Source organism: Canis lupus, chromosome 8, assembly GCF_048164855.1.
Source record: "Canis lupus baileyi chromosome 8, mCanLup2.hap1, whole genome shotgun sequence".
Taxonomy (NCBI): domain Eukaryota; kingdom Metazoa; phylum Chordata; class Mammalia; order Carnivora; family Canidae; genus Canis; species Canis lupus.
The window spans coordinates 29,378,442-29,391,428 of record NC_132845.1 but is presented as its reverse complement, the minus strand read 5'-3'; positions in this window follow the sequence as shown (position 1 = coordinate 29,391,428).

The window sequence follows — 12,987 nt, the reverse complement described above, 5'->3', positions numbered from 1 at the left end:
ACAAGATAGTGTCATTTTGTAACCTCATCTTAGAGGTGACATCTCATCACCCCATTAGAAAGAAGTCATTAGGCTCAGCGCATACTCAATGAGTAAAATGACATGAAGGTGTGTATATCAGGAGGTGTAGATCAATGGGGCCATCTACCATGTCTAACTAGACCAGGAAAGATAGGAGACATAATCATCAGTATCATTTTATATCCATGCCTATAGATATAAAATAATATTAAGAAAATATTATGAAGAAATTTATGCCAATGCATTTAACAACAAATTCCTTGAAAGGCACAGACTAGCAAAGTGCTCTTTACTGGCTTTCTATTATTGTATAATAAATTACCACAAATTTATTTTCTTATCATTTATTAGCTCATAGTTCTATAAGTCAAAAATTGAGGCAAGCTTAGCCAGGTTCTCACAAAGTCAAATCAAGGTATTGACCTGGCTGAGCGCTTAAATGGAGATTCTGGGGAAGAATCTACTTTGAAGTTAACTTATGCTGTTGGGATAATATAATTTCTTAAGTCGGGATCCCTGGGTGGCGCAGCGGTTTGGCGCCTGCCTTTGGCCCAGGGTGCGATCCTGGAGACCTGGGATCGAATCCCACGTCGGACTCCCGGTGCATGGAGCCTGCTTCTCCCTCTGCCTATGTCTCCACCTCTATCTCTCTGTGACTATCATAAATAAATAAAAATAAAAAAAAATAAATTTATAATTTCTTAAGTCATAAGACTGAGGCTACCATTTTCTTTCTGGCTGTCATCTGGGGATAGCTCTCAGCTTCTCCAGATTGCTTTCTGGTCCTTGTAGATGGCCCCTGCTTCTTTGACTCAGCAGCAGCACTTTGAATACTATTCATGCTTTATTTAATCTCTCTGATTTTTCTTTTCCTTTCTACTGCCAGCTGGAGAAAATTTCTGCCTTTAAAAGGATTATATGGTTAGTGTAGGTCTGCACTCTCTTTTAATTAACTCAAAGTCTTAAGTTACCTTAATTAAGTAAACTTAATTGCATCTGCAAATTCTGTTTCGCCACATAACATAACCATAATCACAGGCATGATATCTTATCATATTCACAGTCCCAGGTATTACTATGGGATGGGGATGGGCATTCTAAAATTCTATCCTGCAAACTCAAGATGAAACAGCCAAAATGGATAATTCTGTATCTATTAAATAATTTGAACTTAGAGTCAAAAACCTTCCCACAAAGAAAACACAAGGCTCAGACAGCTCTATTGATGAATCCTGCCAAACATTTAAGAAACTATTAAATCTAAATCCATAGGAGGAAATACTTCCAAAGTCATTCTTGGAGCTCAGATACCAAAATCAAAGACATTAAAAAAGAAAAAAAGTACTGAGCAATATTCCTTATGAACATTGATGTAAAAAAAAACTGCTATAAATTTTAACATACAGAATCAAGCAATAAATAAAAAAAGGATATCTTGGCTAAATGGATTTTATCCCAGGGATATAAGTTGATTTAACATTTGAAAATTAATCAGTGTAATTCTATTTACTCTATTAACAAACCAAAAAGAAGTACTCTTGATCATCTCAATAAACACAGAAAAAACATTTAACAAAATTCAGTATCTATCCCTAACTCAAAATAAAAACAAACAAACAAAAAATGGAGGTAGAAGAGAACTTCCTCCATCTAATAAAGGGCATGGAGTAAAATCCTAGCTCTATCATATTTAATGGTGTAATACTGAATTCTGTCCTCTTAAAATTAAGAACAAATCAGCAATGCCTGTTCTCTCTCCTTCTATGCAACACTGTGCTGAAGGTTCTAAACAGTGCTAGTACTTTACTCATAAATAGATAAAATCTGGTTACAATAAAATGTTCATCAATAAGTGAACAAATAAATGAAATGTTATGTCTATACAACAGAATACTATTCAGCAATAAAGTAATGAAATATTGAAACATGCTATAGAATGTAGAAATTTCAAAATAATTATTCCAAGTGAAAGAAAGACAGAAAAGAGTACACATTTTATGATTCCATTTATATGACTTTACCAAGATATGTACATTAGTACACAGTGAGGCTTATCAACTGTCACATGTGAAATTATCAGAAATCCCTGAAGGGACTACACAGGTGTATGATAAAAATTTAGGGAGTGACAGAAATCTTGTTCGGAGTGATGGTTTCATGGGTGTATTTATGTAAAATCTTGGTAAAATTGCACACTTTAAATATTTGCAATTTTAATGCATGTTATTTCTGAATAAAGCTATTTTTAAAAACATACAATTTAATACTATTTTATACCAGCCAGAAAGGCAAAACATAAAAACATAGATAATTCCATAATAACAGAAACTTTTCCAGAAAGATTTTATTTATTTATTTATTTATTTATTTATTTATTTATTTATTTGAGAGAGCGAGAGCATGAGTGGGTGGAAGGGCAGAGGGAGAGAGAGAGGAACAAGCAGACTCCCTGCTGAGCGCAGAGACTGACACCATGCTAGAAGATCTCATGACCCTGAGATCATGATCTAGGCCGAAACCAAGAGTTAGATGTTTAACCAACTGAGCCACCTAGGTGCCCCCATAATTACAGAAACTTTTAGGTACTACTCTTGGGCAACAGAATGTAAGATCCAATGAGGGCATGGATTTTTTTGTTTGTTCTGTGCATTGATTTATTCGTAGGTCCTAGAATAGTAACTGACACATAATTTATGCTTCAAAATATTAATTTAACATTTGAGTACAAGCGAACGAAGCATACATCAGGACATTTTGACATTATATAGCACGGTTGACAGTGCTCATTCCACATGAGCTAGTAATTTCATGTATCTTGTACTTGCAAAAATATGCCAAGAGGTTCATACAGAACCATTCATTAGCAGTATTGTAGTAACAAAGACTTCAAATTATACCAGTGTCTATCATAGGTAAATGACAATTTGACAACAGATTCCTGTGATGGAATACCATAACTCAAATTAAAGGAATTATTATAGAACCATACAGCAGTATAACTAAGTCTCAAAAGTATAATATTGATGAGTGAAGGAGGCAGTAAGAAAAGAATATGTGCAGTATGATGCCAGTTACATAAAATTGAGAATAATTTTTAAATACATTTGTTTTACTATCAAAGTAGCATAACAGTTATGACCCCATGTAAAACCTCTGAATTTGACAGACTCTATTTTGGTGCTAAAACTGCATCCTGTTTTGAAACAGGAACTATACTGAACTACTGAACTGGACAAAAACATGACTGAACAAATACTGTATCCACATTCTTCTTTTTTTTTCCCCCCAATGATTGATTGATTGATTGCTTGATTGATTGATTTTAGAGTGGGGGAGAGGGAGAGAGAGAGAGAGTGCACACATGCACAAATGCAAGTACAAGTGGTGACAGGGGCACAGGGAGAGAATCTTCAAGCCGACTCCCCACTGAGTATGGAGCTGGACTCCAGGGCCAGGTCCCATGACCCTGAGATCATGACCTGAGCAGAAATGGAGAGTGGGATGCTTAATGGACTGAGGCACCCGGGCGCTGCTACATTCACATTCTTAATAAAAACTGACATTATGTAAAAGATAGTTTTTTAGTAACTGACATAATGTATACAGAAAACCAATGAATGATAAAATGTAGTTATATATTCTGATCATAACTTTTGGAAAACAAATTAAGTTTCCCAATATCTTCACAAATTGTTAATAAAGACCCCTGGCTTTTACTCTTCAGTGTGACACAATTTGGGTTGCTCCCCAAATCTGTTTCCCTAATTGAATTTCTAAGACCTCAAATAAACGTTTTTGCTTTATTTCAGTTCTTCCTCTTTTCTTGGCCAACGCAACTGTGAAAAACAGAAATATAACAGACCAAGATTTGAAATTGTGATTACCTTCAGGGTAGAGGGGGTAGGATGTCAGTGAGAAAAAGCGCATACCGTGAGGTATGTAACTATGTATATTTAGCTTCTATTATTATGTGTTGTCTCTTATTTATCTGTACTGTATTTATTGCTTTGTATATAGAAAATATTCCATTAACATAAAATCATTTTTAAAAAATAAGGAAATAGGAAAACTGGAGTTCCATGTATGAGTGAGAATGTGGGCCACTGTATTCTGGGGTGTGGGGGAGGAGTGGGGGTATGGAAGGCTAAACTGAGGAGGCTTTAATTGCTCTGCCAACACTCACGCTAACTTCCCTCCTACTCCCAAGATGCTTCTTGGATGTTTAAGAGAACAATCTTGTTTATTTTTGTCCTCAGGGTAATCATTGGGCTCCTTTGCTCTGTGGGCCAGGAATATGTGAGAGGAATAGAAAGCAGGCTATCCCCTATACAGATCTTTAATTAATCCCCTTGTATTAACCCACTGTTGGAGTTCTAACAGGCGAAAGAACTCCATCAGTCAAAATGAGAATCTCTTTGGTTTCCTCTCCTTAAGGTTGAGAGTTTTTTTCCTCTTTCCTGTTTTCTACCATTAATACTCTTTTATCTTGCACATTTTTATTGAAGTCTCATTTCCTTTGCTATATCTGTTCTTCTTACCTTATACAGCGTCCTTAAAAATCCACATCCTATATACTTAAGACAATCACTAGAGGGAGAAACAATAAACCCACATGTTCAGTCTGTCATCTTGAACTGGATTTCTATAATTATTTTCCAATGTAAACACACACAAAAGAAAAGAATACCAAATCCAAATAGACAAGATTTTTGGAGTAAATACTGTTTTGAATTATTTTTCTCTTTCTAAGAATAGTGGAGACTTGATCATTTATAAGCAGCCATTTTTAATTATTGCTTTCTATAATACAGCTTAGCCTAAAATAAAAGAACTAAGAGCAATTTGTTCCGGTTTCTTAAATCAGTGATTCAAATAATTTATTTCTTGGTTTTGTATGAAGAACATCCAAAGACAGCATGTGAGAAAAACTTGATCTTTATCATGATGGGGGATGAGAATATATAAACCAAGTTTACACAAAAATTTAGTAGCTTAAGGTTTCTAAATGACCAGAACAATTTTCAGCTGACAAAGAGATGGCATTCTATATTCATTTTAGGGAAGTAGCTACATTTTGGCTGAGTTGCTTGGGATCTGAGCACTCAGCAAATCTCACAACTAAATAAGTTATACCAAAGGAAGACTTGGTAGGGCACCATGCCCTACGAAAAGTACAGACATGTTATGGTGGAGTTGATGCTGAATTACATCTAATAAGGGTTAAGTTAATATCCAAAATATATAAAGAACTTATACAACTCAACACCTCAAAAACAATGAAATTTAAAAATGGGCAGAGGACCTAAATAGATATTTCGCCACAGAAGAAATACAGATGGCCAAGAGACACATGAAAAGATGCTCAACACTCCTAATCATCAGGGAAATGCAAATCAAAACCACAATGAGATATCACCTTACGTCTGTCAGAATGACTAAAATCAAAAAGACAAGTATGTGAAAAAAAGGAACCCTTGTGCACTGTTGAAAGGAATGTAAATTGGTACAGCCTGTAGAAAATAGGTTCCTCAAAAAATTAAAAATAAAATACCTGGGCAGCCAGGGTGGTTCAGCAGTTTAGTGCCACCTGCAGCCCAGGGCGTGATCCTAGAGACCTAGGATCCAGTCCCACGTCGGGCTCCCTGCATGGAGCCTGCTTCTCCCTCTGCCTGTGTCTCTGCCTCTCTCTCTCTCTCTCTCTGTGTCTCTCATGAATAAATAAATAAAATCTAAAATAAAATAAAATAAAATAAATAAAATAAAATAAAATACCATATGATCCAATAATTCCACTACCAGGTATTTACTCAAAGAATATGAAAACACTAATTGGAAAAGATATATGTACCACTATGTTTACTGCAACATTATTTGCAATACTTAAGCAACCCCAGCATCCACTGACAGATGAATAGATAAGGAAAACACACACACACACACACACACACACACACACACACAGAGGAACATTACGCAGCCATAAGAAAGAACGAGATAATGCTATTTGCAACAACATGGAGACCTAGAGGGAATTAGGTTAAGTTAAATAAATCAGACTTACAAAGGAAAATACCATATGGTTCTACTCATATGTGGAATCTAAAAACATAATATACAAAGAAACAAAAAGCAGAATTAGACTATAAATACAGAGAACAAACTGATGTTGCCAGAGGTGAGAAGATGGGTAAAATGGGTGAAGGGGAGTGGGAGATACAGGGTTCCAGTTATGGAATGAATAAGTCCTGCAAATCAAAGCATAAAGAATAGAGTCAATGATATTGTAGCAGTGCTATATGGTAAAAGATAGCAACTACATTTGAGAGCATAGCATATCATAGAGAGAAGCTGAGTTACTATGTTAGATTCCTGAAACTAATGCAGCACTGTTTGTCAACTGTACTCAGATAAAAAAAAATTAAAAATCAAAAAAATCAAAATCTGTAGATATCAGAAGGTACTAAAATTTTATCCCAGATTCTAATCAATAATCATACATCTATCATTATATTTGATTACAGAGTCCTTTAAAAGGTATTTATTGTAACAAATAAAGCTTTATAATCATTAGCAATGATGGACTAAATGTTCATTATGATTATTAAATAATACAAATTCCCAGAAATTTGATTGCATGCCTATAGGAAAAGTAATGAACACCAAAAATAAAGTTTCTAAGTTAATTTTCTTAAAACAAAATTGTCCATATCGATACCTTTTGATATTTCCTTTTCCTTTTGATAGATTTATTGCATGTAATGGTTGAAACTACATGCAAGAGACTAAAATAAAAACTTAAAAAAGGAAAGTTCAAAAAAAAAAAAAGATGTTCTATTTATTTGCTAAATTAATTTTAAACATTTCATTAAGGCAACTTCCAATGTGAAATTGAGACTTTTGATACCCAGGTTATTCACGTACAGGTCTAATCAAATTATTTCTTTCCCTGGCAACTTCATGGCCAATAATAAAAGTATTTTCCTTTTTTAACTTTTGAATTCAAATTAAAATAATAATATTGAAAAAATAAAATAATAATCTTGTATATAGTCCCTTCTGCCAACCCCAGCTTCAAGAGTCTCCTTCAGAGTACCAGTGATAGGCATGCCTGGGTGGCTCAGTGGTTGAGCTTCTGCCTTTGGCTCAGGGCGTGACCCCGGGGTCCTGGGATTGAGTCCCACATCCGGCTCCCCACAGGGAGCTTGCTTCTTCCTCTGCCAATGTCTCTCTCTCTCTCTATCTCTGCCTGTCATGAATAAATAAATAAATTTTCTTTTAAAAAAAGAGCAGTGGCAATAGAATTGTACAATACCATGGTATTTATTTAAAATGTATGTTTTGAGACATAAGATCTGAATTCAATTTCTGAATTCAACTTTGAGATATAAAGCCCGAATTCAAATTTAAGTTCTTGACTCAGGTTGAGTTACAGGTTGGTATCTATAGCTGTATCACAGTGAGAAGTCATTTGCACTCTCTTTCTTAATTTCATCATCAATACAATAGGTCTGTAAAGAGAACACCTACTTACTCAGATTGTTGTAAGTTCAAATCAGACACCATCTCTTTTCCACGTGTCTTTTCTAGACACAAATTCCATGATGCATTGCTTGATAAATTCATGTTCCAATGGAAAATGTGGGTTGTTTTATAGTGAAATGGTTGCCTAATTATATGGATGTAATATAATTGTGATGTACTGCAATATTTCTTGGCAATTCTCTAACACTTTAAAGTTTACACAGTACTGCTACATTCATTTGATCTCTCTGTTCTTTTGCAATTTTTCTGCATCTACCAGTTGTCCTCAATATTTCTTCTCTTCTCTCACCACAACAAAATAATAACTATGTAAATTATTTTTAAAGCCTCTTTATACTCTCTATAATCTCTATATTTTACAAAATAGTTGCAGAAAATGTAAGCTTATTTCCATCTAAGCTCTCCTGAAGATAAATTACCCCTCCCTCAAAAAAAAAATGCCTACAAATGAAGTGGACAATTGCATTAGGTTTCTATTGATACCATAACAAAGTACCACAAGCGTAATAATTTTAAACAACATGAATTTATTATCTCATAATTCATTAAGTAAAAACATTTCAAAAGGAGCCCATTGGACTCAAATCAATGTAGGGCTGCATTCCTTGCTGAAAACTCTCAGGGATAATTTACTTCTAGATTCATGTATGTTGACAGGAGAATTAGTTCCATGAAGCTATAGGATTGAGGTCTTTGTCTTGTGACTGGCTGTGGGCTAGGGTCATTCTCAGTTTCTAGAGACTGTCTGCATTTTTTGGCTCACAGCAGCCTTAATCTTCAAAACTAGCAACAGTGCCTTGAGTCCTTCGCATACTTTCGCTCGCCTGTCTCCTACTCTTTTACCACATCTCTCTCTGACTACTCTTCTGCATTCTTTTTTTTTCGTATTTAAAGACCCATGTAATAATCCAGGATAATCTCCCTATTGTAAAGTCAGTTTAATAGACCTTAATTCCATCTGTAAAATCCCTTTTTCCCCATATGTCACAACATATTCACAACCATTTAACATGAGCAAGTAAAGATTATGGCTTATGTTAGCCAAAGATAAGACACCTAATAGATACCATTTAGAAGAAAGGAAAATATAAAAGATATTTCTAATACCCTCTAAAAACACTTTAATATACTCTAATTTTAAGGAATATATTTGCTGTAAGAAAATCTGAAATATGGCAATTTTGAAAGACCAATCGATATAATTCTGTTAGTCTTGAGCTAAATTCAAATAAAACATTTCAGAGTAACATGTATATGCACTATGCTTTTTATGGCCCATCTTTTTAACTCTTTCATTACATTCTAGAAGATTTATTTCCAATTACTTGGTTAATTATATCAAACTCTGACAGAACTCAAAAGATGCCTTAGACCTTATTTTCGTTCTCAAACAACATCTCAATTAGTTTTCCCTCAAAGAAGAAAAGAAAGGCTACCCTCTGCTACTTTAATTCTTCTGTTAATTACTTCTTTTGCCATAGATCAAGTTCTTCTAAAGGACTGTGGTAGGAGGGTAGTAACATCAAATCTGAAATCATTAAGCAATTCATCCATCGGTGATTCGGTTGGTAAAATTGCAAATGATTCTGTTACTACTCCAGACTACATCTACAAAAAAGAGGCTCACAATTTTCATGACTCAGTCAGACATTTGAGAATGCCTTCCAAATGAAGTAAATAAAATTTCAAGTCACTTGATTAGCTTTTTGTCTTTGTGAAATATCTCCCATATCAGATAAAAAAAATTTACCTCTGCCAAGAATAAAGATTAAATATTGGAGTATCCATATTTTCATAACGGAAACCCTGGCCCTCAGTATCTATATGGGTTAAGAAGTACAGTAGATCACTTATATTTGTCTCTTTAAAATAAATGTGACCAAAATTAATTCAATTCCTTATTATAGGGAACAGAAGAAAGATATGAATATAAGAACATACAAAATACCATCTGTAGCAGACTGATTAACATTATCTACCTTGGAGGCGGGAATTCACCTCTGTGGTAAGTCCAGCAGGAATTAGCTGAGTCATTCAGGGCACCTGTGCTTACTCTTTTCTCTGCTTTACAAAATATTGTGAGTAACTGATCTTTATGCTTTACTTATTTGGGGCTAGTTACTCTAATGGCAGCAACATAGCACTTGGTTAAGAGCAATAACTTGGGAAGACTATAGCCTGGTTCAAATCCCAGCTCTACCATTTATAAGCTCTGTGATTTTGAATAAATGATTTAGCCTCCTTATTCCTTAGTTACTTTATAAAAGGCATAGAATTATAAAAAATTAGCATCTAATTTCACCAGATGATGTCTAAGATTAAATAGTTACTATCTGTAAAGTACTTAGAAGAGAACTTGGCACACAGAAAGTGTTATCAAAGTGTTAAAAAATTTAAAGTTTAAAAAAAATTTATAGTTTAAATTTTGTGATCAGTAATTGAATAAACGGAAATTTCCTTTTGGTTTAGTTATTAAATATTGTATAATACAATAATCTGGTTTGTAGAAGTATCTTAGATTTTCTAAGTGTCAAAGAATTAGAATGCTGATATAGGAACTAACCTCTACAACTATGTAAACATGATTTAAATTTCAGGTTATTTTTAAATAACTGGATAAAGGCTTTAGAAATGCTCATTTTTAACAAATAATTAATTTTCTTAAATGTCACAAATACAAAATGGTCTGCCATATTCAAGGAACTGCTAAGATTTTTAGCTTTACATAAACATAAATCAAATTAATTATTTTAAAATATCAGATAATTTTATTGAATCCAAATTAAACACTGGAGCTAAATAACAAGAAGAAAGAGTCTAGAACATATCAGACTCTCACTTCATCTGGATCTCTGGTTCTACTTTCAGCCTTCATTCTTCTCCTTTCTGTATTCCAGCTTTTTCCATATGACAAGGAAATATAGTCAATGAGAATATGCAAAATTTAATTTTTTACTGCAGTAGCCAACTGGATGGAGTACAACTAACTTCTGTGGGTTCTAAAAAAAATTAGAAAATATATTTGAGTCTCAAAGCTTGGGATAGATGCTCGAACAATGTGAACCAAACAACTATAACGTGGGAACCAGACTTCAGAGTATATACTCATTGATCATCCAGAACCATGTGTGTGAGTGTCCCTAATAGGTAGGGATGGAACACATTTCAGGGGAAAGGAGAATGAATAAATAAGTAGATAAACATCCACATCCGTCTATCACAATTTGAATGTTTCTCCAAAATAACAGCAAGTACATTGTCACTTATTTCCACAGACACAACATAATGATTTTTTACTTTATATGTTTTAAAAGAGTAGGCTCCCAGAGATATAAATAGGTGAATGCTCTTTGAAAGTGGTAAAGGTTGGGGGGGGGGGGTAGACCCCAGAATGCCAGAATCATTTGATAGGTAGTTAAGAGGAGATCACTTAACACTAAGAATATTAAAGTGTGGGACGCCTGGGGGGCTCAGCAGTTGAGCATCTGCCTTTGGCTCAGGGCGTGAAACCAGGATCTGAGATCGAGTCCCACATCAGGCTCCCGGCATGGAGCCTGCTTCTCCCTCTGCCCATGTCTCTGCCTCTCTCTGTGTCTCTCATGCATAAATAAATAAAATCGTTAAGAAAAAGAATATTAAAGTGTTTCTACAGATTCTACAAATTACATACAATGAGACCTCCAAAACCTCACTTACTTGCCAATATTATTTGAGATAGAGATAATTTCTTCACAAAAGTTTTATGACTACACTTCGTACTGAGAGCAATTATATTCACATGAAGCTTCTGGGGGCATTGCAAGATTTCAGGTTCTATTTAGGACATGCGCGTATTTTTTTTATAGTCTCTTCAATTTCCTAGTTACCTCTGAGAATATAGAAAGCCATTTTGATTTCTCTTCTCCTCATTCATTCCTTCCCAAGTCCATCCCTCCCTATTCAACCACATAATTTCTTCTACCTGTCCTTTCTATTCATTTTTTGATATCTCTACCCTAGGCCAAGACTTCCATTACATACCTCAACTACTACAATTATTTCTGCATTCAAGCTTCCCCATCTACTACATTCTATCAGATATTGGTTTTATATTGTTTAAAATGTTTAATGGCTTCCTATTACCTACAAAATAAGTCCCAAATCTCTTAGTGCACCACCATTCCTGATCTTTCGTACTTTCATTGCATTCTGTTTTTTTAAATGCAATATTCTTTTTGCCAGCTTCTCCCCTCACATATATCTCTCTACATGTATAACCTTTTGTGACAAACAGGTTTATTTTTCACCTTAAAATGTCTGGTTTGTTTTTTCATTATCTACACTATCATCATGGATTCTTTTCCTCAGTCTTTATACCTATTCAATTGTTTGCAAAAATCCAAGGTATTATTCATACCAATAACAAGTTTTATTACCTCTGAAGGGCTAAAACACTTAGATCTATCATTCGCATTGTAAGTGCATTATTATTCCTAGTACTGATGTCTTTACTTAGAGACAATGTTTTCAGTTTCTGAATATTTTACAACTTATATAATTATTATAATAAAATTGTGTGTTTATTATTGACCAGAGACCTTATAACTTAATTAAAAATTGAAATTAAAATACTACTGAATTTGATAATATGCTACAAATGACATAAAATTATAATAGAAATTGGTAGTTCTATGTTGTTTCTTTGTAATTCTATAGAACAAAAGTTCCAAGTTTCAATAATCATGGACAAAGCACTTTAAGGTAATGACATTACATTATTTATTTAATTTGGGAAAAAGAATATATAATGCATTCTGGAATTTGTTAATATAATAAAAATGCAATGAAAAATTCAAAATAGTCTTCCATGGAATAAAAAATGTATTTTGTAGCAGTTTTATATATTTTATAGCTTTACTAAATATCTGAAGAATTAAAGAATTGCAACTTTTTTTTCTTCCCTGCAGCAAAGACTTTTAATGTAACCAGCCTTTTAGTTGCATACTAGCCATTTTTCTCTGAGTTATTTCATAATGTGAAAGATTAATTGAACAAATTAAAGAGTAAATCTATAATTTGCTTAAAGATTAGCAAGTATAACAGAATAAAAAGAAAATAAGACATATAAGATTTTATATTGGTAGAGAACTTTGTTTACACATAGATATATCTATTTTCTTTCAAGAATTTGCTTCTTGAAATTAAACTGATACAGTAACTTAATAGTTCATTATTTTGGGAGCTACTATTTTAGGAATAAATAGCTACAAAAATGAAAAGGTAATCTAGTCATAGTGTTTAACACTGACAATTAAATGAAACAACTGAACTTTTAAAAGATTTGTCTTTGATAAACAAATATTCATAATATCAGTTGAAAACTCCTATAAATATTGCATGCCTCTATGGCTTGTCACTTATAAAAAAAAATGCCAATTTCAAGAG